The sequence below is a fragment of the Xyrauchen texanus genome, chromosome 36 (assembly GCF_025860055.1).
Source record: "Xyrauchen texanus isolate HMW12.3.18 chromosome 36, RBS_HiC_50CHRs, whole genome shotgun sequence".
NCBI lineage: Eukaryota > Metazoa > Chordata > Actinopteri > Cypriniformes > Catostomidae > Xyrauchen > Xyrauchen texanus.
In genome coordinates, this window is record NC_068311.1 from 31,702,661 (window position 1) to 31,725,239 (window position 22,579).

General features: G+C 43.6%; 1 pseudogene; it reads right to left on the reverse strand.

Moving 5' to 3' along the window:
- Positions 1-353: 353 nt before the first annotated feature.
- LOC127629719 (SH2B adapter protein 2-like) overlaps positions 354-22,579 on the reverse strand; it is a 32,552-nt pseudogene continuing 10,326 nt past the window's right edge.

Here is a 22,579-nt window from a genome sequence, read left to right on the forward strand (position 1 = left end):
TTCGAGGTTTCCCTGCCCTTCGTGGATGTTCTCTACCCGTGTACTTCTGGATGTTATTTCGTGTTTTAGTTTAATTTTCCCATCGTGGACTTTTCTTTTGTTCCTGTGTTTGCCTGATTATTGTTTGCAATAAAAGCCGCGTTTAGATCCAAACCTCCCGTCTGCCTTCTCCTGCATTCCTACACTCATAACAACAACACAAAGGAATTAAAAACAGTCAAAGTGTGCCGTTTCTGCTACTAGTTCAGAGTTTGATGTGACGCTTTAAATAAACAAGAAACAAACCGCACAATGTGTTTCATAAGACTAATAATCACTGGGCTCCATGGACAGTTTGATTGACAGCTGTGACGTCAGTAGAAGGAGTACTGGTTCTCCACTGCACGATTCCGCCGCGAGCCGTCGTTGTCATGGTAATCATCTGCGCTATTGGCGGCGGGTTCGAGCAGTCTCTCTGTGATGTTGCTGCGGCTGTGCAGTCTGGTGGGGGCGGAGCCATCGGTGATGATGACGCACTGGACGACAGGGTCATGTCTGAGGATACAGTGACTTCAGACCACGGCAACATCCCGCAGGCGGGGTGGCGACACATGAGACGAAACATCTGCACACACACACACACACACACACACACACACACACACACACACACACACACACACACACACACACACACACACACACAGGGCCGGCCCAAGCCTTTATGGGGCCCTAAGCAGAATTTGATTTGGGGCCCCTCGGTGCCGCCAATATGATTGAATATTGTCAATGCTTGATTATTCACACACTATAAATCTAACACACCCCTAATCAATTGTATGAGTTGTAGCTGTGTTGCTTACAACATACCAATGTCTGCCTGGCATGATTTTACCCTTCTTCGGTTTTAATTGTAACAGTAAGGCAAGGCAAGGCAAGTTTATTTATATAGCACATTTCATACACAATGGTAATTCAAAGTGCTTTACATAGAAGAGATTAAAATAAGAATAAAAAAATAAGAATAATTGAAACAGTTTAGAATAAAATAAAATACAGTACAAACAGTCGGACACACAGTGGCACAGTGCTCATTCAGTAAATGCACAGCTAAACAGATGTGTTTCGAGTCTGGATTTGAATGTGACTACTGTAGGAGCACATCTGATCTCTTCTGGAAGCTGGTTCCAGCTGCGGCTGGCATAAAAGCTAAAAGCAGACTCTCCTTGCTTAGAGTGAACCCTTGGTATTTCTAGCTGATGTGATCCTAATGATCTGAGTGATCTGTTGGGTTTATATTCAGTGAGCATATCTGCAATATATTGAGGTTCTAGCCCATTGAGTGATTTATATACCAGTAATAATACTTTAAAATCAATCCTAAATGTAACTGGGAGCCAGTGTAAAGACCTGAGGACTGGTGTGATATGTTCATATTTTCTGGTTCTGCTCAGAATCCTGGCAGCAGCGTTCTGTATGAGCTGCAACTGTCTTATGGTCTTTTGGGAAGGCCAGTGAGGAGTCCATTACAATAATCCACCCTGCTGGTGATGAAAGCATGCACAAGTTTCTCTAGGTCTTGACTGGAAACAAAGCATCTAATTCTTGCAATATTTTTCAGATGATAGTATGCTGATTTAGTTATTGCTTTGACATGACTACTGAAACTAAGGTCTGACTCTAGAGACACACCAAGATTCCTGACTTGATTTTTAGTTGTTTGACCCCTAAGCGTCAAGGTATGCATTCACCTTGAGAACGTCATCTTTGTTTCCAAACACAATGACTTCAGTTTTGTCTTTGTTTAACTGAAGAAAGTTTTGGCACATCCAACTGTTAACTTCATCAATGCATTGGCACAGGGAGTCAATGGGGCTGTAATCGTTAGGTGATAGGGCTAAGTAGATCTGTGTGTCGTCTGCATAGCTGTGGTAAGCAATTTGGTTCTTTCTCATTATTTGGCTCATTGGGAGCATATACAGGTTGAACAGGAGTGGCGCAAGAATTGAGCCTTGAGGGACTCCGCATGTCATGGACGTCCACTCAGACTTATGGTCTCCTATACTCACATAATAACCTCTCCCTTCTAAGTATGACCTGAACCATTTTAGGACCATCCCAGAAAGCCCCACCCAGTTTTCCAGCCTGTCAAGAAGTATGTTGTGATCAACAGTGTCAAATGCAGCACTGAGGTCGAGTAGTACCAGTACTGATAATTTGCCTGTATCAGTATTTAAGCGAATATCGTTTATTATCTTTATGAGCGCTGTCTCTGTGCTGTGATGCGATCGGAAACCAGACTGAAAATTGTCAAAGTATCCATTTGAGTTCAAGAATTTGTTCAGCTGATTGAAGACAACTTTTTCAATGATCTTGCCTATGAAAGGAAGATTTGAGATCGGTCTATAGTTGCTTAATATGGTCTTATCCAGATTGCTCTTTTTCAAGAGGGGCTTGACAACTGCAGTTTTCAGGAGTTTGGAAAACTCCCAGAGACAAGTGAGGAGTTTATCACTTCTAGGAGATCTGCTTCTAAACAGTTGAACACACTTTTGAAAAAAGATGTGGGAAGTGCATCAAGGGCGTAGGTTGATGTTTTAAGGTGCTGTACGGTTTCTTCCAAAATTTTGCCATCAATTTCTTTGAGATCAGACATAGTAACTACTTTCTCAGGTTGTGGTTTGATTTGTCTGACCCCAGCACAACTCAAGGATGTGCTGATCACCTTTCTGATATTATTGATTTTTCAGAGAAGAAAGAAGCAAACTCACTGCACTTGCTGTCTGAGAGCATTTCACTGGGAATCTGGCTTGGGGGGTTTGTCAGTCTCTCTACAGTCGCAAAAAGAGTGCGTGTGTTGTTTAAGTTGCTGTTTATAATATTCGAGAAGAAATTCTGTCTAGCTTTGCCTAGTTCCATATTAAAAGCATGGATGCTGTCTTTGTAGATGTTATAATGGACTACAAGTTTTGTCTTCCGCCACATGCGCTCTGCTTTTCTGCATTGTCTTTTCATATTTTGCACTGTTGTTGAGTTTCTCCAAGGTGCTTTTTGTCTTCCACTCTTCTTCCTGACTTTCACAGGAGCAATATCATCAATTACACTTTTAACTTTTGAGTTAAAAGAATCAAGAAGAATATCAACAGAGTCAGCAGATATACTTGGTGTTAAAGATATAGCCTTCATAAATAGTACACTAGTGTTCTCATTTAAGCATCTCTTCTTGACAGACACAGATCTAGCTTCAATGGCAGGAGAGATCAATATATCAAAGAAAACACAGAAATGATCAGATAGTGCTACATCCTTAATAACAATCGATGAAATGTTTAGACCCTTACTGATAAGTAAATCTAGAGTGTGTCCATGATTGTGTGTGGGTCCATGTACATGCTGAGTCAGATCAAAAGTTTTTAAAACAGTTTTGATTTCTTTTGTCATATTGTTTTCTGCATTATCTATGTGAATGTTAAAGTCTCCAGCAATGGCAAAACAGTCAAACTCTGAGGTAATTGTTGATAACAGTTCTGTAAAGTCCTCAGCGAAGGCTGGAGAGTATTTTGGAGGCCTGTAAATAATGCTAAGTAAAATGCGTGGAGCACCTTTTAACACACTACCCAGATATTCGAAAGACGGGTAATTCCCAAATGATGTTTGCTTACATTGATAGACATCTTTAAAAAGAGCAGCTAAACCCCCACCTCGTCTACCTTCTCTGCAGACACTCAAATAAGTAAAGTTAGGAGGGGATGTTTCATTAAGGACTGTTGCACTACAGCTGTCTTCTAGCCAAGTTTCATTTAGAAACATAAAATCCAGGTTGTATGTGCTTATTAAGTCGTTGACTAGAAGTGATTTATTTTTAAGTGAGCGGATGTTTAAAAGTGCTAACTTAACAGTTTTTGTCCCCACAGCAATCTTAGTTTGGCATGTAATAGGCACCAGATTAGATGGGTTTGCTGTACGGCTTTTGAAGGCCTTATACTTTCTATGATGTAATCGAACAGCAATAGAGAAAGATACAGGCACACTGGGTTCCCGCTTGTTTTGTAAACATTTGAGAAAGTTACTGTTATCATAGCGGGGACCCAACACATATCACTGAGAGCTGGTATCAGTTGTTTTTGGTTCACCTCGAGCAGATGGAGGAGGGTGTGAGCCCTGGCGTTGTGGCAGAGGTCAAAGAGCTCTCACAGGAGGAGGGGGAGGGCGAGCTGGGCCCGCAGGTGGTTGAGGGGCCTGACATACACCAGTTCTTCCATTTTCTCTGAGAAACACAGATGTGGAGATGCTGGAGAGAGGGATAACGTGTCTGGTGAGAGGGGCTGTAATATGCTGTCCTGGTTTCCCTGGATGTTTTCCAGAAAGTCGTCCTTGGGTGCTGAATCTTGGAGCAGTTCTAATATGTCACAGTCTGTCTGTGGTGAACTTTGTGGGCAGGGCTCAGATGAGATTGTGTCCATGAGCAGAAATTGTTGTGGCTGAGTGGTGTTATCATTGTCCTTGTGTGATTTGTCAACTGCATGTCCATTCAGGTGCTGAAGTGAAGTCCTGTGATCATTCATACTGTGTCCAGGTGTGTGTGTGCCATTCAGATTGAGTGGATTGGCACACACTGCAGAAGGATGATTGAGGGAGAAGTAGATATTGTCCTTTAGCACTCTTGAACCAAGTTTGTTTGGGTGGTGGCCATCCTGTCGAAACAGTTGCCTCTGACTCCAGAAAAGATTGAAGTTGTCAATGAAGTTCACTCCTTTTATATTGCAGGTTTTTGCAGCCATGTATTAAGCCCAAGCAACCGTGAAAACCTGTTTGTTCCTCTTGCTGGAAGTGGTCCACTGATGAATGTTTGAACTTTCAGTCTTTTAAGTGTTTCAAAAAGTTCATTGAAATCCTTTTTAAGGAGTTCTGACTGCTCTTTATGAATATCATTCTTCCCCACATGAATGATGAGTCGATTTGCAGTCTTATGTTTCATCAGAATGTTCTGAAGTTCCCTGTTTACAGCCGAGGTTGTTGCTTGTGGAAGGCAGCATGTAGTTGTATCCCTGCTGCTAAAGTTTCTGATTATGGAGTCACCCACTATCAGAGTCCTGGGCCCGGCTGCGCTCTGAGCTGAATGCCGCTGTCTGCTCGACCTTGAGCGCCAGTTCACATCAATGTTAGCTACTGGCTGATTCAGTCTGTGTTCGATCACATTCATCACATTTGGGGATTCCTCATTCATTAATACTTCAAATCTGTTCTCAAGATGTATAGGCGGTGGTAGGAAACCAGTGTTTGCATTCCTTGTCAGAGCCGTATCTGGGGTAGAGGATGCTACTGCGGCAATATGAGATTCTCGTGACAATCTGATGTCTCGAGTGCCTTTTGGTCTCGCTCCCTGTTTTTGCCATCGATTTGTAAGTCGATCGGTTTGTTTCTCTACACTCAGTATGGCCTGTCGAGGAGCACTAGATTCATGGGACTCACCGGCTGTATGCTGAGGGCGTCCATGACGAAGCTCTGTTGTGTGTTCCGTCTGGTTTGGTGGTCCTGTAAATAACTTTGTTTCAAGAACTGCAATCCTTTGTAAAAGTCTGTGGCAGTTAGCGCAGCAAGTAGATTCCAGAAGAGGCATTTTCTCTTATCCTTTTGAATGTAGGCAGTTGTGTTTTCCCTTCCCTGGAATGAAAACTTTCAGTGGGAGGCTGGTCGGATAAAAGAATTCTGCTTTTTTTTTTTTTTTTTTTGTAGTAATCCAAGCTTTTGAGCACTGTGCTCATTTGTTTAAGTTAAAATTAGTTAAAATTAGTTGATAAAAGGAGATAAAATATGAAAATATAAAAGCGATAGAGCAAAAGCGCGGAGCAGTAAGCAAGAGCGTCCGAACAGAAGCTGAGCAGGAAATCTCATCAGTAGCACACCTATATTTACCCAATCCTGTTGATCCTCTGTTACCAGTTTTGTGGACTTCCTAGAGAACAATTTGCAGCAGAAGCTGTAGACTGCATCATTTATTTTTGAATAAGTGAGCAGCTCCACTTACATTATTTCCCCATTAATTGACTTTCTGTAGGTGTAGTGGAAGCTTCGGCCATCAGGTTTTTCAGGGAATGTGAAGTTTTCCTTTATAGGCAGTGGCCCTCTGCTTACCATATCAGTCCTTTCTGAGTCGGACAGGATAGATGACCACATCAGTGGATGTACGTGCTGGGAAGTGCTCCTCGCCTGCCGAGGATGGATCTGATGAAAGATGAAAATAAAAATAAAAGCTAGCCATGTTAGATGTCATATTAGAAGGTAATGCATATTAGTCTGTCAAAAACAAAGGCATGGTTTATCCATATAAATATAATGATCTGGGATTGTTGAAAAATCATCATCAGCTGTAGCACTGGCACTTGGGGCAGGTGGCGTTGGTTGTGTCCCACGTCCAAACTATTTCAACAGTGCTCCTAGGGAAGTTTCATAAGAGTACATATTTGACAGAATATTTGACAAAATATGTTATTTTCTCAACACAAATTATTATACACAGCAGCAAGCCATCTGTACACCTAAACAACAACTCTTAATCTATAACAGCTAACTGAGGCATAATGATATTGGAATATAATAGCAAAGACCCCAAAATGGTAGACTAATGTAAATAATGTTAAGTTGTTATCAGTACCAAGTTTATGGAACAGAAGCTTATTTTTATTACAAAGAATATATACCCAGGAAAGTAATATGTTGTACTAATAATATATTAAGATGTCAAGGCTATTTACGGATGTTTAATCAAACTTTCCTAAAAGAGAATATATGCTACATATGCTATGTTAACTAACTAGCCAGCTGATGTTAGCTCGTAACTTAGCCAGCTACTTAACATATCTTTATCTTGCTGTTTTTCTCTTCCTCTGTTTTCTTCTTTGCACCAGAGGATATTTCCTTTTTTGTGACATTGCTGTTTTGCTGTCTGAATGTGCTTGCATCCTGCAGCCCGTTAACATAATATTGCATTTAATATTGCGTTTTTGTATAATTACCATTGTCAATTGACAGTATAATCACAAAAAAAACAAAAAAAAAGAGTCATTTCATGTGCTCTTGGGGGCCCCCTGGTGGCCACCGGGGCCCTAAGCAGCCGCTTAGTTCGCTTATGCCTTGGGCCGGCTCTGCACACACACACACACACACCACTGTTAAAGAGGAAATAACACACTGTCCTCAAGACTAATTGATGCATTTCAATATTGTTAGATAATTTTGTCATCCAATGTATTTAATTTATTTGTTGATCTGCAATCCCCGTCTCGATACGGCTCAGCTGAGGGAAGAAAGAACTGACACAGAGAACCAATGCTATCAAATCCTTCTTCAACGTTTATTGTCCCAACACTCTGTTTTATGGTCCAGAAAACCACATTCCACTGGACCCTCACCAATGAAATAGTTCTTTACCTTATATGGGGGTGACATACATGTTTGAGCTACGTGCGAAACGTGAGACAAAAACACATTCCTTAGAACATCTTTAGAGCAGGGAGCAGCTGTAGCTACCCCCAACAAGAGATACATAAAAGAGGCCTTCATTATTCCACATTACATCACCAGAGAAGTTGTTGAGAAGCATTAATTATTCCACAATGCCCACTTTGATCCTGAAAGGATCACATAGCCTTCTCAACCAACTTCAGTGTTAGGTACACGCATATAATGCAGCATGGCGATATTATGCCTGTTTATCATTACATTCATCTTTTGCATTAGTAATTGTAGCAAACATGGGCCAAATAATAACATAAGTAGAATGCATATGGCAATCGATATAATGGAAAACATCCAGGGTGCGAATCACCCAAACACATTGAAAATTTCCCCATCTTCCCTGATGTTATCAGCAGCTAATCCTTTATTCAACTTATCCATTTCCTTTCATACCTTCATGAATTCACCATCATCATCAATGTGACCCAGGATGTATGTATAGCATTTGTCACCAAATATTTTACATATTCCTCCTCCATCTTTAGCCAAGAATTAATCCAAACATTTAATACCTCTTGGCTGTCCAACACTGTCTAGATATACTTCAGGGTCACTTGAGGCATCACATTCTATGTACCTTCGTTTCCGGGTGTTTACCCGTACCTTCATAACAGAAACCTCTTCCTGTAACATTACCATAAAACATAAACTATCATACATTATTTCTAGGAACTGGAATTACACTTGCGACTCCTTGCTGTTGTGTTGATACTGAATGGTCATAGGCAAGCACGAACACCTGCCATATGCAAAGTGTCAGTAGGAATGTCTTCATGTTGACTGTTCCGGGTCCCTCCTCAGGTCCTCCTAATTCACAGATTCCCGGTTGGGCACTGGCGCTGCGTGTTCAGCTCCTCCAGTGCTTTCACCGTTCACCTCGAATCAGTAAGGCCCTCCTCTGGAGCAAGCTTCACACGGCTTGCGTGGATCCACTGTGGTTGAAGGTCAGTTAGCACCCCCGTTCTGGTCACCGGCAGTACAGATTGGCCCACTTTGGTTCACCTAACTTCATTGGTTTCAGACACTTCACCAGAACCTGCTGATTTGGAACAAATGAATAGGGCTTTCTGCAGGCAGAGGGAGAGAGATATCATCATTTATGCCATTTAATATTTAATGAGGGAATCCAGATATTCTGCAATCACCACCTCCGTGTCACCTGTGGAGAGAAAGCTAAGCTGCCTTTGACCCCAAGGGGTCGGGAAAGGCTTACCCATTAGTATTTCAAATGCAGGGATTAACAACAGAGGACGGTGACATTCTGAGCTCAGTCAGCCGAATCTCTGTATTATTTATTTTGCCAAATTTTCACCATTTTATAATTTTACCTCACAGGAAAGCTTCTGTCCATTTAGAATTGCAGTTCCGAGTGTGGTATTGAGTCGTGCTTCGTAGGCTTGTGTCTGTTGTTCTGTGCGCACATTAAGACACAAGACATACATTTTACTGCATTTTGTACCCCATTTATGCAATAAGTTTGATTTCACTTAATCTGAGGCCCAATGTTGTCAGATTCAGATGGATTTACCTATAACAATTTAATGTCATTGTCTTTTACCACAGTGTTGATTGTATCATGGAAAAAGTCTCTTCAGCTTGATTCAGCTCTAGGCTTACCACAACTTCCCTTGCAGCCCACTTTGCTACCTCATCAGCATACTTCGAGTCTGTGTATATATCGATTGATTTACCTTTAGCCAAATGGCATGCTCTGATCAACGCAAACAACTCAGCAGCTTGTGTAGATTTATATGGGAGCGAATAATCTTCAATAATTCGATTTGGAAGTTCCATTACAGCTTAACCAAACAGGACCCATCAACGTTCCAATGGTTCCCCTCCTCCAGGGCGGATGATGAAACATCCGGCCTGTATAAAGTACATGTTTTAGGCGATTGAATCAATTATATGTGTCGTCAGAAAATTCACCTTTAGTTAGTAATTGATACCCCGATCAATGTTATGCTGTCACGTGGTAATGTTGTGCAGGATTGTTCCTATCTGGTGAGAGGTGTGCACAACTAATGGATGTGAGAGTACAATGCGTTCTGCATGTTGTACCATCAACGCCTCAGCAGTCACTGCTCACAAACATGCAGGGAGGTTTTGGCAACTGCCTCTAAAATTTTTTTGACAAGTACGCCACTGGTCTATATGTTCCGCCATGGGACTGAGCGAGGATCGCTGCTGCTGTGCCTGTCGCCTCGTGCACGTACAGATGAAAGGGTTCATCATGAGTTGGTAGTAATGTTCATTTCAGCAGTCCATTTGATAGGTTCCTCAGCCCTTGAGAGTGTTGCTTCTCTCAGGATTTTGTCATATACCGAGCAGTTTGGCACCCATGCTCGACAATAGTTTACTAAGCCCAATAAGCTTTGCATTTGAGTCTATGTTTTAGGGTGTTGGAAGGTATTAATCATCTTCACTCTGTCTGTGGAGAGACATATTGTTCCTTTCTGTAGTTCATGACCCAGATTGAAAGTTCAGTTTCACCCATTGCATTTTTTCTTTTGATGTCTTGAAGCCAGCCTTCACTAATATATTGCACACTGTAGTTGAAGTGGCTGTGCATGACATGATGTCCGGGCCGGAAAGCAGGATGTCGTCAGCATACTGCAATAGACAGGTGGCAGCTTGGTGTCCTTCAAAGTAGCGTGTACTACAGCAGAGAACACAGCAGGCGAGTCTCTAAATTCTGTTACTATTGGCCTCCATATGTGAATGTGAACAGCGGCTGTGTAATTGGCATAACTGACACTGAATTAACACAAATTACTAATAATAAAATGAGTGTGGTCTGCTGGAATTTAGTTAATAGTAGTGCACACATCCGGCACCACTGGTCACAATGTCATTAATTTTCAAATCTTGTGTTAATTTCCATGTATTATTAGCTTTCTTCATAGGATTAATTGATGATTTTTATGATGAGTGAATGTGTTTCAAAATACCTTGTGACAGGCATTGCTATATTATTGGGCCAATGCCTTGTTCTTTTCTTTGAAAAATGGATACTGTTTGCAGTTTGCTATACTGGTAAGTTAAAGAGAGTTTGGCAACATATGGTCTTACATCAATAAAGCCCGCCTCATCTTTGTGGGCGGCCCATAGCGCTGGGTCTACGTTGAGCATTTCCTGTTTAGCAGCAGAAGTGTTGTCAGACGTTGAGCTGCAAACTTCTCCGTAATGTCCTGTATACACAGACTGAAAATATACTGAGGGAAACAGTAATTGTAATTAGTTAGAATCAAAAGTTATTTTTCCCAATTTTATGCATCGGATTACAGGCGAGTCAGGCAAAATCATGCATTTTAAACAAGTTTGTGTTATCTGGAGATGTTACGGGGAATTTTGGTGTCATATTACACTTTACAGGAATGCCATTCATTCCCACAGAGTTCAGAGTGCGTCCTGTAATAGAGCCCTCATAGCAATGCGCTGTAAATGATCTTTTAGATGCGCCAGTTTCGATGATAAAGGTATGCGGTTTTATATAGTAATTCTTTGCATTTATTCAGCGTCTCTGACAATGTTATTGAAACGATTTTATATCCGTTTGGGCACTTGATTAAAGAAATGCAGCTGTTGTATCTTTGCTCGTATTTTTCTTTGAATCTGAATCGAATACGTCCATGGCTGCAGCTGAATGAGTTACCCTTTAAATTGTGTTAAATCGGGATACAACAGTGCATGGTGTCTTTGGTTAGCTAGGGGTTAAAGCTTTGTTCACTATAATATCATGTTTAGGTGGCTTGTTTTGAAACAGAGACCGCTGCATGCATTTAATTAGTCTCTTTTTGTTCAGGACCTATGTCCCAGAATAGTTTTATTTTCTTCCACTCATCGTATGATTCTATATATACTATTACTATATATTTATAATCTCACTGAGGGTCCGTTCACCCTTTTTAACCATAGATTTTGGATTTACTTCTGAATTGATCTAACTACGTTTTTCTTTTTTCCTCCTTTTTCCTTTCTCTGACCACCCAGCCAAATTGCTGATGGCTCAGTATTATAATATTATTTATTTCAAAACATCCATTATTTGGATTTTACTTAGATAACGGGCGGCTTATTTCCTGTCCCATAATGTCACCCTTTTAATAATAATAATAATAATACAAACAATTTCCCGATCGACACGGTTCCTGCAGATCAATAATGCAGATCAAATTCTCTCCGTCTTTTCCTTAGGACAATTACCGTCCTCTTCCTATTCATACCAGAATAAGGATATCCTTAAAACTGCTGCTGCTGGTCGTGGGGTTTTTCCTATTTATAATAGAACAAAAACCCTCCTTCCTATTTATAATAAGGCAAATTCATCCCTCTGAAGGGGCCCCCGAGCAGAGTTATTAACGGAGTTAATATCGAGCCAAATTAAACTAAGTTTTATTCAATTTTATTCAATCTCTCATCAGACAGGAATACCTGATACTTAAATCAGTCTTACCTGTCTGGAGAGATCCCGGACGAGCCCCCAAACTGTTAGATAATTTTGTCATCCAATGTATTTAATTTATTTGTTGATCTGCAATCCCCGTCTCGATACGGCTCAGCTGAGGGAAGAAATTACTGACACAGAGAACCAATGCTATCAAATCCTTCTTCAACGTTTATTGTCCCAACACTCTGTTTTATGGTCCAGAAAACCACATTCCACTGGACCCTCACCAATGAAATAGTTCTTTACCTTATATGGGGGTGACATACATGTTTGAGCTACGTGCGAAACGTGAGACAAAAACACATTCCTTAGAACATCTTTAGAGCAGGGAGCAGCTGTAGCTACCCCCAACAAGAGATACATAAAAGAGGCCTTCATTATTCCACATTACATCACCAGAGAAGTTGTTGAGAAGCATTAATTATTCCACAAATATAAAATTACAATTAACACACAATGAAACAATGAAATTGAATCGAATGTAAAAATAGATTTTCGTGTATTGTTTTGCACATCGTTGAGTGTACATCCTTTAATGCAAGTCTATGGGTTGTTGTTTGGAAAGTGTTGTGAGGCATCATAAAGTGTATTTATTCAATTAGATAACATCACTGAATGGATTTATGTGAATGTGTTGATCTTCACAGCTGCTGAATTTACTGCTAGTTTGAAGACGGTCTGTTCAAAGTCAGACACACACTGACTGCATACACAAAGAGTTTTCTCAAAACTTCAAGCTCCAATCTGATTGGCTGACTTGTGCATAATTACTTTAAATACACTACTATGATGAACATTCTTTCACTTTCTGAACTCAACGTTATTTTGATATTTTTTCTAAAGGCTTTTGATAGGTCAATAATGGCCATGTAAAGGTCTTTTTGCTGCTCTCTACTTTATTCCTGTAGCTGCTGTATGACAATGATCATGTCACCGGAGCATCTTCCTTACCTGAGACCACATTGTGTTTCTGGAAGGATGCATAGTGAGTTGTGCTCTATTAACCTATTGAGTGTCACCTTTTCTGCAACAGAGAGGAGGCAGAATCCCTGGCTGTTTGTAGATCACTACAATATCGGCATCTTTCTTCTCCTGAGGAAGAGTTCGACTGCCAGACTGATACGATGAAGAGGTGAAGGTGCTATGTGAGGAGATCCACCATATTTAAATATCTCAGCAGGAACCTGTAGGGTATGCAGGTCAGGTTTGGGGAAATGTATAATTAATTTCAATGATCGTAATCAATGATTAATCAGACGATTTGACCCGGATACCCATACACATTGTAAAAACGCCCCAAAAGGGGCTTATAGTAGTCTAGGAGTCTGCTTCAAATATATATAGATAATTAAACACCACGAATTATAATTAATTAGGAATATACATTATATGCAGACAGGCTATATTAATTTAATTAAACCCTCAATGGAATTGACCCGTAGGCTACCGCAACCAGTCAGTTCATCCAGCGAACAGCTTTGCTAAATATTTCTGATCAATTCCCTTGAAGGTTTATTCTTAGTTATAAGCTTACTCATCAAAGCACGTTAACTTACTTTGATAATATCAGCTCGTAGCTTAAAATCACACATTAAAGAGGCTTTGTCTTATGATCAACACACACAGACAATCAAGCATATAATTGGGTTTAATACAAGGAACTAGAATATATCACTACACTTGACAAACAGACACTCAACATGTAACATAAAATAAACATAAAATAAACAGAGTAGAAGCAATAAGGAAAATAAAGAGATTATTAAGGATAGCAACTTATTACAACAGTTAACCCTTAAGAGCCAGAAAATGGAATTACACACTTTAACGCTTTTGGATTTCAGATGAAATGATACTTGCAAAATGGGCCTATGTGTGGCTGAGCAAGGCTGCGTGGATGTCGCGTCCTCGGGGCTTTCTTGAGGCGGAGGATTTCGGTTCGGTGTTTCCAGAGCGTGGAGTTGAGACTCTCTTGAAGAGAGAGTTGAGGGGTTGTTCCAAGCAGTTGCAAATGTTCAGCAGAAGAGGAGAGAGAGGGGTGCCGGGGGAAGTCCAAGGAGAGATGAAGTAAGTTGGGAGTTGGAAGCAAGAGAGAGAGGAAGAAGATAAGAGCTTTCGAAGATAAGAGGAGATAAGGGAAGTAAGAGGAATAAGAGAGCTAAGAGATAAGAGGACTAAAAGAGTGAGAGGAAGTGGGCGCAGCAATTTTATACCCTTAGAAAACATGTCCCACCTCTCATTGGCTCGACCAATGAGAAGGGTTTGGGTTCCAGGCGGAATTTGGTTTATTGCTCTTTTGTTCTCACATTTCTCATTGCATGTGCAAGAAAGAAAACTAGGAAATATACTTGTAATACTAATATGTTGTTGTTATCGACATATCATGTACACAGTCATTTCAATCTTCGAAATACCAAGTTATAGAGACCAAATATGCCACACATATGCTTTCGGGTAACCATGGTATGCAAAGTCTGAAACATTAACCCATTAGAGTTTGCAAGAAAACATAGATCAAGGACATTTAAGGGAAAATGTGAGATGGCACATTAGATACATGTCAATATTTTTATCACATGGATTATATATATATATATGTATATGGAATATATAGGATTAAAAAGTGTTCATTTCTCCTTCTCAGTAAGAACTGAGTGAGAATCAGCCCTGTCTGAGCATTCCTTTGGAGGTCGTAAAATTCTACTTTCTTTGGGCAGGAGAATGATTCCTTTGTCCCGTCTCACTCATTTGCATGTTTATGACTGTGTTTATGACGGTAAGAGATTTTGGGCTGAATGACTCAAAAGATGGTAAACATAGCCGAAATATCATTCTACGGAGATCTTATATTCGAATTCGGCTAGGACAAATCGTAAGGTTTAATTTGATACCAAGAAAAGTATATTTGGTACCCTTAAAAATGGGTTTACACTGTTAGGCTATTAAATATAAGGCCTCTTATTAACTATAACTAGTTTTACTACACTACTAGACAGTCTTACTAGTTTGATCTAACATCAGACACACAAAACATACGGGGATTAAAACATATTTCACTAGAAAATACATTTCAAAGTTTAAAACTGAAAACACACACATTCTCTGTTGCCAACTTTTCACGTGCCCTTTTCTCATGTGGTGAAGCATAGAGTCTCACATGTGCGGGGGTTTTTAGAAAGCACCACGAGGACCCTCTGTCAATGGTTCCTTGTCTCTTTGTCAATACATTTATTGTGCTTGTGGAGACTGGTTGGCGCTATTTCAGTAATTAGGGGAGTTTTTAACAGTAAGTTCTTGTTTGCTCGGAACCCGCCGAATCAATGATTATCCTTCATTGATTCCTCCAGTCACTACAGTCCCCCCTTTTCGCCAGGTGATGTCCCTGTTGGAGACATCATCGGGCGACAATCATCACAATGGCGGATGGCAGGTGAATCATGAGGGTTTTGTAGCAGGTGGTTATTCGGACGGAGGGTTCAATTCGATGAGGTTCAAGGTGGTCTCTGTCGTGGTCCCCTCTTTCCGGGGGTTCCGTCGGAAACCTACGGACATGGCTTTCGTGACCTTGGCTGTGGATGTTTTGCATCTTGTTGGGCCCCCGGTACAGGATGAAGGCCGGGCCAAGTGTCAGGAGGTGGCTGATTCCCATAGAGATGCACAGCGCAGTGTCCGCTGCGGTCCAGGCTCGGGCAACAGGTGAGGTGGTCAAGATGGGCATTCGAGACAAGGCTTGGAGGGCTGTGTCGATAGGAGCAATGTCAATTAACTGGGAGCCCTCCCTTTCGATCCATAGTTCAAGTTCTGGATCTAGGGTGAGGTTTTGATTCTGGAAAAAAAAAATGGGATTTCCAGTTCTGTTTCGTACTCTTCACCTGGGAGATGGTATAGTGCCAGGTCATCGAGGTGGAGGATGGCACCTTTCGGGACTTGAATCCACATGCTCTGGTTGGGCAAGGTGAGTGTAGCTGTGCGCACCGGAGTGTTAACGAGCCACCTGTCGCCTACGATCTCGGCTTGGGTCTCGGTGACTTGAGTGCGAGGCTTGGCATCGGCGGGGCAGCGGGTATCGCTGCCCAGGTGTTGCAGCCCACAGATTCCGTCAGTGTTGTCTCTGAGGAAGGGTTTACTGGGGCAGAGGTAGTGAATGTCTTTGGTCAACGTGCACATGTGCAGTTTTGGGGCCAGGTACAGCCGTGGGTCGCTGTCGTGGTAGGCCACCACGTCTGGGGTGTGGATCTTGATGTGTGTGTTACTTTTCCAATACCCGATGTTGACAATGTCCTTGAGCCGGTAGATTTGGCTTGACTCTATGATGGGTAGGTTCAGGAGAAAACCCACTTCCCTCTGCTCGGGGTCGATGTAGAGTGGGATGGTGCTACCCAGAGAGTAGGCAAGGTGTAGTTGTAACGGGTCAGTTGTCGTGGTGATGGCGGAAGCCAGCACGGTTTGTACAAGGCTTAAGGGTATCAGGTACGGTGGAATGCTACCCATGGCTAGGCTGTCAATGGAGGAGCTCACCTCCCGCAGCATGTCTGTCACCAGGGCTGTGACCAGCTGCGTTTGAGCAAAGTCGTTCTGGAAGACAGTAAACAGCTGTTTCATGGAGTTCACTGTCTGGTTCAGCATAACGCTGTGAGTGTTGAGAATTACCACAGTTCCTCTCAAGGTCTTGCCGATGGTCTGCAGGGATGCACTTTGTGTGGTGAGTTGCTCTTTTAGCTGTGGTATCGCAGTCTGAATTTCGGCCGTAAAGTGAATGCCTCTGTCTGAGTTGACTCTCAGGGGCAGTCCGAACCTGGAGAAGATGTAGTTCATCAGGAGGTATGCCGTGGTCTGGGCAGTTTCGTTGGGTGCTGGAAGACACTCTACCCAATTTGTGAACTGGCACACAACTGTGAGGAAGTATTTGTTGCCCCTCGTCGACCTGGGCAGAGGTCCTACCCAGTCGATTTGGAGGTCTGACCATGGGAATGTGACTCTCCTGCGTTGCAGTGGAGCTCTGTGGTTTGGGTTTGCCAGTTGAAACTGGCAGCAAACCCGCATTCTCTGACATATTCTGTCACATGTTCCTGCATGTGGGGCCAGTATGCCACTTGCTTCAGTGTCTCATAAGTGGCTCTGGCGCCGTGGTGCCCAGCACATGGTGCGTTGTGGGCATAACTTAGCATGACCCCCCTTAGGCACTGTGGCACCACAAGCCGTGGCGCTGTGATGTCATCAGGTGCATACCACAAGATGTTGTGTATCACACGCAGCATGTGCTTTATGTCATGTAATCGTCTGAGGCACGGGTTGTCAGTGAGGTCAGACGGCGGTAGAGGGTGGTTGGTGGGGTCAGAGAGGTGGTTTAGGAAAGTCTTTATGGATGGGTCAGAGGCTTGCATGTCCGCTATGTCATTGTTTGACATCTGCGGAGCCAGCGTTAGAGGCTGTGAGGGTGGTACTGTTGCAGGAAAAGTTCTTTTGCTACGGGTTATCACTGCAATGTTCAAGGTGGTCGGGAGGGTTGGAGGTGACCATAGAGTACCGTGCAGTGCACCAGTCCTGGCAAGTGCATCGGTTTGGTCATTCAAGTCTTTGTCGAGGCCTGGTTGCCCTGAGTGTCCTTTCACTTTCTTCCAGTAGACAATTATGTTGTAATTTCTTGTGATGTCATCACATTCTTGGAACAGGTGTTGGTGTTTGATAGGCTTGCCGTTCGAAGTTTTAAAGCCATTTTGTTTCCAGTTTGGAAGGTGGCATGTGAAACTGTGTCTGGCGTAGTTGGAGTCTGTGCAGATCAGGAGTTCTGTGATGTTATGGGTCGATGCGATTTGCAGAGTTATGAGAATGGCTGCAACCTCCGCATACTGTGATGACTGCGGGCCCAGCTTGAAGGGTTGTGGTGGGCACGGCAGGTCATTTACCCATAATACACCTGCTCCTGCTTGACGAATGCCCTCTTGGTTGTAGGAACATCCATCGACGTAGGCTGTTTGGAGACTGTGTATACTGCAAGGTGTTGGTCCTTTGTCAGTTCTGTTCTGCATACCTGGTCTTTGTCCACTGGCATGACTGAAGTTATGGAGATGATCTTGAAGGGGGTTGTGAGCACGGTGTTGTCTGTGTGCCCTTCGGGTATCATTGAAGCTGGGATGGGCCCAATAATTGGTATTGTTAGTTCAAAGTCATGAAAGTCGTGGCTCACTAGCCATCCTGCCCGGTAGGCTTTTGGAATTGTGATGTCCATTGCCATGCAGTTGTTGAAGAGGATGTAAACAGCACGGGATGACACTTCAGTGAGGGGCGTCGCTTCCAGCGTGAGTCCAAGTTCAACGCATTCGGGTGAAGGTTGAAAGAAACCCAGCGTGTGGTTTAGGGTTTGACCACAGCGCACCCTTTGGTGTATGCTGGTACTACAGTTTCCTGTTCGTTGACCAAGGTGCAGACCTCTGGAATGGTCTGCCCTGACCGGAGGTTAGCAGTGTTGGTTGGAATCACAGGAGGCTGTAAAGTCAGTGGGGCCCACAAGACCTCATTAATAATGTCTACATGAGCGTTGAGGTGAATCAGAATGTCTGCTCCAATGTGGACATCATGGGGCAGGTCTGGAAGGATCAAGAAGTAGTGGGTCAGACACCGGTAGTTCCAGTTCACGTTCAAGGCGCAGATCCTTTTGGCGGTCACCATTGTTGATGGGCATGAGTTCAAAGGAGAGCGGGTGCGCTTGCTGGCAGATGGAAGGTCCGGTGCGTCTTCAATGAGAGCATTGTATAATGAGAGGCTGATGGCTGAGTTGTCTGCCCATAGTGCAAGTATGATATCAGTGGCAGTTACACAATTCAAGTGCAGGTCAGCTGTGACCTTGGGGCAGAAGGAGTCAAAGTCTTGGGTGAGTTGAAATGTGCAGAGTAGCGAACTTGAATCTCGCTCTGGTGCTGATGCTGTGTCACTGTGGTTGGCTGTGAGAGTTCCCGTGACCTTTGTGACCTGACAGTCTTGTTCAGGTGTTCGGAGTGACTGCAGGGGGAGAGGTTCTCGCACTTGAGCCCACATCTTCAGCTGTCTGAAGTCCATGCAGGGGCTCGAAGCGGTCTAGTAGATCTTTTCCGATAAGGAGGGGATATGTGTTCATCCACGAGATGTACACAGGGTGTACCCCACTCAAAGGACCAATTGTCAAGTGAATGGGAGCTACCTGTTCAAGCCGGACGTCATCTTGGCTGTATGACTGTACATTTAGCACCCAATTTTGAGATTTTAGAGTTCGATTTTGCCTCTTAGCTTCAAATTTGAGTCTTTCAAAAAGTTCAGCTGATATCAAAATGAGATCTGTTCCAGTGTCTACCAGGGCTTCGAGTCTCACCTCACGTGATGGCGAGATAGAGTTTTCGTGCTACCCCCTTTTCGATCAGATTCCCCAGGAGTTTTGGTGTTGGGGCTTGCGTGGTGATCGATAAGTAGTTAGGGTCGGTCTCGGGTGATTCGGTGCATAGACACACAACCAAAACAGCACTTTCTGGTATCTTAGGGGCTTGGTCACTGGTGTGACGGATTGGGTTGTCAGCTGCAGGATGTGTGGTTGTCAACTGCAGTGAGTTGGTGTCGCTGTCACTTGGTGATGTGATAGCTGGTTCGGTAGTCTGTTTCTGAAGAGCGGTGATTTGGGTGCTTGGTTCAGTAGGAGGGCAGTCAGGCAGGGTGTTGGTTTCAGGCCTCACACTTAGTCATGAGGTGTCTGGCCTGCCTTCTTTGTCTTTCTTGTGAGGTGTTCTATGAAGAAGCTCTTTCAGAACCTTCAGGATCTCTGCGGTCTCCGCCGTGGCCTCACTGTTTTTCTGTGGGGTAGGCTCGGACTTGCCGGAGGCATGCCACGAGGTGTTCCGCTGCGGGCTGTCTGGGCTGGACGTTTTAGTGGATTGAGCTCGGCTCTTTCTGGGCCTTCGGCTGGCTTCCCACGTAGCTCCACCCTTTTGGTTGTGGGGGGGCCATGGGCTGCCGTAGGATCTTTCAAAGCGCCCGCTCTGGTGCTTAGGACGAGCACCATCACAGCTGCGCTGCCCTCTGCCGGCTTGCAACAGTCTTGACTCGTTGTTAAAAGGTCTGTTACTGTGGTGCTGTTGGGCGCCCTCTAGTGTTTGCTCAGAGCGCTGATCAGTGACAGGGCAAATGGATGGAATTTTTACAGTCTTTTCAGAAGCAATTTTCTGCTTGATGAAAGCTTTATGGGCCAAGTCTCGCAGTTGTTGGTAGTTTGTTTTGACAGTCTCTGGTTGATGGTCTAGGAAGCTGCATACGTCACGGCTAGACGTAATTCTGAGCAGGTACAATCTGTCCCGCATGGCCACGTGGGGAACAGTGTGCAAGTGAAAGTCTATGTCTTGCAGGTAGGCGTGCACGTCGTGGCCTCCTGCAGGATTTGGGGTGAAAGTAGGGATGTTTCTGGCCAGCTTGTCAAGTTCTTTGGGAGCCATGCCGTGGTTAGTGACCAGGCTTTGGTGTGCGGGCTCCCACCCTTTTGTTGCTGACGGGGGTTCTTGGAGGCTGGTTGGTGACATGTTGAACAGTGGGCTTTCACCCCCCTTTTCAGCTCTGAGCTCTTGGCTGAAAAGCTTGGTCTTACTGGTCAGGGGAAACTCTGTGGTGTGCGTTTCCCTTTTCTGTTCGCTTTGCAGTCTGTAAGAATGTTTCAGTTCTCTGTGAACAGTGTCAAGTTCATATTGGAGATGGTCTCTGTGCTGAATAAGTTCATGGATTTCAGCTCGGGCCATGTTCAGGTGTTTTTCACAGGCTCTGGCTTTAGCATCTCTGTCTTTTAGTGCAGTCTCTGCTCTTGCAAGGAGAGACTCGCCTTGTTGCAGCTTTTCATCGAGTTCCTCTCTGGCTGTTCTCTCCATCTGTTCTCTTTGGTCTGTATCCAGGAGAAGATTTTCCAGGGCATTTTGAAGTCTCTCTACTTCCTCTTGCTGTTCCTTGGTCTCGAGGCGTAGCTGATCTAGATGATTCTGAGTTTTGGCTTGGTTCCTATGGGCCTCCTCAGCTTGGAGTTTTAAGCTGCGACCCTCCTGCTCCAGGTCGAGGTTGCTTTGCTCATTTATCCGTGCCTGAGCGATGAGATTGTGGGCAAGACTTCCGATGATCTTGGTCCATTCTTTGTGGTTGTAGCTCTGTGTTGGATCGTGGGCCATTAGGTTGTCCAATTCAGCGTCCAGTTGCTCTCGACCTAGGGGCTGTAGGTCCCTGGCATCCTTGGGTAGGGCGGTGTCCGTCATTGCACTCAACCAGGCCTTGAGGTGATCCCAGTGGGCTCGCGGGACTGGACTGAACGGGACATACTGGCTTACTGTAGGCGAGAGAAAAGAACAGCACACACAAAGAGGCCAATGCAAGTACGCGTAGGGTTAGCGAGTTACAATGAGGTGGCTATTATCAGCCGTAATTTTGACTAACTGGGGTAGACAGTTAGACAGTTAAGTGGGCCGAATTTCGCGGGTCAGTGCAGGTCTAAATAAAGAATTTGACAAGGCGGCAGCCCACAAGGTTATCTGAGGATGCGGGCTGCCTGTTTGTCTCTTTATTCAGTTTTCCTTGATGGCTCTTGTAGGCTCTGTCTTAATGTGAACTGGAAGTACACACTACGACAGAACAGAACAGCAGAATAAAATAGAACACAATTATGTTAGGAATAGATAGGCAGGAGAAAAAGGGCCTAAGTCTACCACCCCTGCTAGGGTTTATGATAGGACCAACAGGGTGGGGTGCTATCGAGGTATAAACTCTAGGAAGATGGTGTGACTTAGGGGAGAGAAAGAAAAGAAATGGGCCGAATGCTTAAATGACCGGGGGAATGTCTACTATTATGCGGCCTATACTGGTGGATGGATTTTACCTTCTTTTAGTTTGCCTGGGGTGAATCGGTGTCACTCTGCTGGGGACCAGCGTGTGGTCAATCTTTCCAACGGTCCCGAACACTGGACCGCAGTGTCCCCGGACCCTCTGCTACTATCACGGTGCGCCCTCTCAAACAACTTGACTTTAAACACAACCGGCAACACCAAGGTGTCAACTGTCAGACGGCACAACAAGATTGGAATTTCCCTAGAACCCTCGTAAGAGTGGCCCCTCTTTAGGCCCTGGTTTAGGTAATTATTCCAACTTGCCGTGTGTGTCGACTGATGGGGTTGACTCTCTTTGGAGTGCCAAATTGCTGATGTCGTTGCGTGCCGCACCAATGAAAAGAGACAGAAGAGTCCGAGATTCACATACAGCCAGCGTCGGTAACGCCGGTCGGACAAACCAGCTTGCTGGGAACCACCAGAGATGACTGTCGAATCACCACAGCACACTAGGGAATTCTACATGCAAATACAGAACAGGATTTAGCCAGTGAAAGTCTTAAAGTGAATTAAGGCTTTCTTGTTTAAACCAAATTGAGTAATTATGTGCGTAGAAATAACAGGCAAAAGCTTTACCAAATAATGATAAATAAAGGGGAAATTTGATAATGATGTTAATTATCAGACCAATCCAACCACAAGAAAAGACAGAAGTAAACAATGGACAGACAAACTTAATTTAAATTAAATTTAAACTTGTTAAACTCAATTTAAATAAGCATGTAAAAGGATGTCAAGTAGCATCTAAGATAGTAAG